This window comes from Pectinophora gossypiella, chromosome 8 (assembly GCF_024362695.1).
Source record: "Pectinophora gossypiella chromosome 8, ilPecGoss1.1, whole genome shotgun sequence".
In the NCBI taxonomy this organism is placed as follows: domain Eukaryota; kingdom Metazoa; phylum Arthropoda; class Insecta; order Lepidoptera; family Gelechiidae; genus Pectinophora; species Pectinophora gossypiella.
This window is the reverse complement of record NC_065411.1, coordinates 33,716-39,078: the sequence shown is the minus strand read 5'-3', so window position 1 is coordinate 39,078 and position 5,363 is coordinate 33,716. Positions and strand designations below refer to the sequence as shown.

At 35.2% G+C, this 5,363-nt stretch overlaps 1 long non-coding RNA gene across 1 annotated transcript; it reads right to left on the bottom strand.

The window, feature by feature from the left end:
* Positions 1-1,315: 1,315 nt before the first annotated feature.
* LOC126369186 (uncharacterized) lies at positions 1,316-2,146 on the bottom strand. The gene is made up of 3 exons (XR_007566666.1): positions 1,867-2,146; positions 1,610-1,749; positions 1,316-1,477 (listed from the first exon to the last, which is right to left on the bottom strand). It is a non-coding gene; the product is annotated as an uncharacterized LOC126369186 (long non-coding RNA).
* Positions 2,147-5,363: the final 3,217 nt, after the last annotated feature.

Genomic DNA, 5,363 nt, shown 5'->3' with positions numbered 1-5,363 from the left:
TTCCGATTACACCCCCATTCACAGTTTTTACCCCCGAGACATTTTCTGGAAAAACAATTTTTTGTATGGCGGCCATCTTGTTTTTCCGCCATTTTGATTTTTTTTCACCGGGGATTGGATTTGACCAAGATTTAAATAGGTTCTGTGAAAAAATAATCGTTCCAGGTGCGATAGTTTCGCCAGGCCGTAGGGTGCCTCCCTGATGCGGAGCAGATTTTCAAGATAGAGCAGTATTTCCATACTCAACTTGAGGTTTTGATCACACCTCCCATACATCATTTTTACCCCCGAGGCATTTTCTGGAAAAACGAAAATTTTGTATGGCGGCCATCTTGTTTTTCCGCCATTTTGGTTTTTTGTCACCGGGGATTGGATTTGACCAAGGTTTAAATAGGTATCGTGAAAACAGAAAAGTTGCAGGTGCGATAGTTTCGCCAGGCCGTAGGGTGTCTCCCTGATGCGGAGCAGGTTTTCAAGATCGAGCAGTATTTCCATACTCAACTTGAGGTTTTGATCACACCTCCCATACACATTTTTTACCCCTGAGGCTTTTTTCTGGAAAAACAAATTTTTGTATGGCGGCCATCTTGTTTTTCCGACATTTTGTTTTTTTTTTACCGGCGATAAAATTTGACCAAGATTTGAATAGGTTTTGTGAAAAAAGAATCGTTCCAGGTGTGATAGTTTTGCCAGGCCATAGGGTCTCTCCCTGATGCGGAGCAGATTTCAAAGATCGAGAAGTACTTCCATACTCAACATGACATTCCGATTACACCCAAATACATTGTTTTTACCTAAGAGACATTTTCTGGAAAAACTAAATTTTGTATGGCGGCCATCTTGTTTTTCCGCCATTTTGATTTTTTTTTACTGGCCATAGGATTTGACTAAGAATTAAATAGGTATTGTGAAAAAAGAATCGATCCAGGTGCGATAGTTTTGCCAGGCCGTAGGGTGTCTCCCTGATGCGGAGCAGTTTTCCAGGATCTGGAAGTTTTCCCATACTCACCGGGAGGTCCCGATCACTTTTCTCATACATTATTTTTACCCCCCGACGCTCCTTCTGGGAGAACAATTATGTCAGTGAGTCAGTCAGTACATGGGTTTGTAGCTATATATAATATAACTAGATGGTGCTAAGTGCGCTCGCTGCTAAAGCAGCTTCGCGAGCGTTGTATGTGGATTGACGTTTTCGTATAGTTTGTTTCGCATCACAGATTTGTAATAACTATTAAGACAGACACAAAAAGAAATAAAAAAAATGTGTAGGATATTGTTGGTTTATTTTATGTCATCAATAAATAAAAATATAACATTATATTCTCTCTCTCTCCCTTGCATTGTTCCCATATGGTGGTGGGGTCTTTTTTCCGAGTCTTTTCCTTCCACTTCGCTCTGTTGGATGTATCGTCTGCGGAAACATTGCAGGAACAAAGATCTTCTTTGATGACATCTGCTTCTTTGTCTTCTGTATTTCCTGTTAAAAATAAAATAATATTAATTTATTTATAATAACGTATATTTATAATAACGTATAGATATAATATCCTTTTCTTAGTCGATAGCGATACGTTTTTGCCAAAGTGGTCGTGGTCGTCATGTAACGTACCTAGATTCTTGTCACTATCACTATTGATTGCTGGCTGTCACACTGCTGCATTCATTGAAGAAGCTACCGACATCAGGCTTGGTTGATATAATACTATTGTATTAATAATCTCCTACGCAGTTTTTTGCCTTCTGCATTTCCTATAAATAAAATACATATTAAATATTATATATAATTAAATATTATATATAATTTCTTTTCCTTGGTCGATAGCGATACGTCTTTGCCAAAATAGTCGTGGTCGTCATGTAACGTACCTCGATATCTTGTAACTTTTGATTGCTGGCTGTCACACTGCTGCGTGCATTGAAGAACTTCAGGCTTGGTCGATTTTATTCTATTGCAATCATAATCTCCTACAAAGTTTATTGCACTCTGCATTTCCTGTGAATAAAATATACAGGGTGTTAGTGACATTGTAACGAATACTGATGGGGATGATTCAGACCATGATTCTGAGTTCATATCAAGTGGAATTTTCCGTCGCAAAATTCATGATTTTTTTTTTAGTTATTTTAAATTATTTTCAATTCTATACTTTTGCGATGAAAAATTCCACTTGATATTAACTCAGAATAACCAGGTGAATCATCCCCCTCTGTATTCGGTACGATGTCACTTACACCCCGCACAAGTACATACTGTAGCCATACAAGTAGGTAAGGGTGTTAGTGACACCGTAACAAATACTGAAGAGGATGATTCAGACCATAATTCTGAGTTGAAATCAAGTGGAATTTTCAGTCGGAAAATTCATGAAAATTTTTGTTTTTTTTTAAGTTATTTTCTGTTCCATACTTTTGCGACGGAAAATTCCACTTGATATCATCTCATAATCATGGTCTCCATCATCCCTCAAAGTTTTCGTTACGATGTCACTAACACCCTGTATATTACATTTTTTTTCCTTAGTCTATAGCGATACGTTTTTGCCAAAATAGTTGTGGTCGTCATGTAACGTACCTCGACATCTTGTTACTTTTGATTGCTGGCTGTCACACTGCTGCATTCTCTAACCAGATCCACTGGAAAACATAAAACCATGTAAAACCCTAAGTCTTTGTTTAGCTCATACACGATATTATGTTTTTTGAGGAACCGTCTCATGCGAAACAGTGTTCTATGGAAAAGTATTGTAAGAAGAAATGCAAAAAACACCATTTAGCATGACATAGCTCTAACCAGATCCACTGGAAAACATAAAACCATATAAAACCTAAGTTTTAGTTTAGCTCATACACGATATTATGTTTTTTGAGGAACCGTCTCATGCGAAACAGTGTTCTATTGAAAAGTATTGTAAGAAGAAATGCAAAAAACACCATTTAGCGTGACATAGCTCTAACCAGATCCACTGGAAAACATAAAACCATATAAAACCTAAGTTTTAGTTTAGCTCATACACGATATTATGTTTTTTGAGGAACCGTCTCATGCGAAACAGTGTTCTATTGAAAAGTATTGTAAGAAGAAATGCAAAGAACACAATTTAGCGTGACGTAGCTCTAACCAGATCCACTGGAAAACATAAAACCATGTAAAACCCTAAGTTTTAGTTTAGCTCATACACGATATTATGTTTTTTGAGGAACCGTGTCATGCGAAACAGTGTTCTATTGAAAAGTATTGTAAGTAGAAATGCAAAGAACACAATTTAGCGTGACATAGCTCTAACCAGATCCACTGGAAAACATAAAACCATATAAAACCTAAGTTTTAGTTTAGCTCATACACGATATTATGTTTTTTGAGGAACCATCTCATGCGAAACAGTGTTCTATTGAAAAAGTATTGTAAGAAGAAATGCAAAGAACACAATTTAGCGTGACATAGCTCTAACCAGATCCACTGGAAAACATAAAACCATATAAAAACTAAGTTTTAGTTTAGCTCATACACGATATTATGTTTTTTGAGGAACCGTCTCATGCGAAACAGTGTTCTATGGAAAAGTATTGTAAGAAGAAATGCAAAAAACACCATTTAGCATGACATAGCTCTAACCAGATCCACTGGAAAACATAAAACCATATAAAACCTAAGTTTTAGTTTAGCTCATACACGATATTATGTTTTTTGAGGAACCGTCTCATGCGAAACAGTGTTCTATTGAAAAGTATTGTAAGAAGAAATGCAAAAAACACCATTTAGCGTGACATAGCTCTAACCAGATCCACTGGAAAACATAAAACCATATAAAACCTAAGTTTTAGTTTAGCTCATACACGATATTATGTTTTTTGAGGAACCGTCTCATGCGAAACAGTGTTCTATTGAAAAGTATTGTAAGAAGAAATGCAAAAAACACCATTTAGCGTGACATAGCTCTAACCAGATCCACTGGAAAACATAAAACCATATAAAACCTAAGTTTTAGTTTAGCTCATACACGATATTATGTTTTTTGAGGAACCGTCTCATGCGAAACAGTGTTCTATTGAAAAGTATTGCAAGAAGAAATGCAAAGAACACAATTTAGCGTGACATAGCTCTAACCAGATCCACTGGAAAACATAAAACCATGTAAAACCCTAAGTCTTTGTTTAGCTCATACACGATATTATGTTTTTTTGAGGAACCGTCTCATGTGAAACAGTGTTCTATGTAAAAGTATTGTAAGAAGAAATGCAAAAAACACCATTTAGCGTGACATAGCTCTAACCAGATCCACTGGAAAACATAAAACCATGTAAAACCCAAGTTTTAGTTTAGCTCATACACGATATTATGTTTTTTGAGGAACCGTCTCATGCGAAACAGTGTTCTATTGAAAAGTATTGTAAGAAGAAATGCAAAAAACACCATTTAGCGTGACATGGCTCTAACCAGATCCACTGGAAAACATAAAACCATGTAAAACCCTTAGTCTTTGTTTAGCTCATACACGATATTATGTTTTTTGAGGAACCGTCTCATGCGAAACAGTGTTCTATTGAAAAGTGTTGTAAGAAGAAATGCAAAAAACACCATTTAGCATGACATAGCTCTAACCAGATCCACTGGAAAACATAAAACCATGTAAAACCCTAAGTCTTTGTTTAGCTCATACACGATATTATGTTTTTTGAGGAACCGTCTCATGCGAAACAGTGTTCTATGGAAAAGTATTGTAAGAAGAAATGCAAAAAACACCATTTAGCGTGACATGGCTCTAACCAGATCCACTGGAAAACATAAAACCATGTAAAACCTTAAGTTTTAGTTTAGCCAATACACGATATTATGTTTTTTGAGGAACCGTCTCATGCGAAACAGTGTTCTATTGAAAAGTATCGTAAGAATAAATGCAAAAAAACACCATTTAGCGTGACATAGCTCTAACCAGATCCACTGGAAAATATAAAACCATGTAATCCCTAAGTTTTTATTCTGCACTTACTATGTATATTATATTATCATTGTATATTCATGGTAAGTTGGATTTACTGTAGATGTATGCAAATTAATAACAAGCATAGTTGTTTGTTATTTGCGTCATTATAAGTAAATAAATAACGAATGTAGACTTAAAAAATAACTATTATCTTATAATATTATGTAGGTAGTATGTTGGTTATGACTGTACACATATGAATTAAACTATATGCAGTTACTTTCATTTCTAATAACATTTGGTATATTTGGTAACATTTAAAACTAAACAATTTTACCAGAATATATAAAATATGACTCGCTTTCTGTTTTTTTAACTGAAGGTGTATTCTTTTACCTTTCAATTTTTAAGTATTTTTTTTTAGCCATATTTGATTTGAAA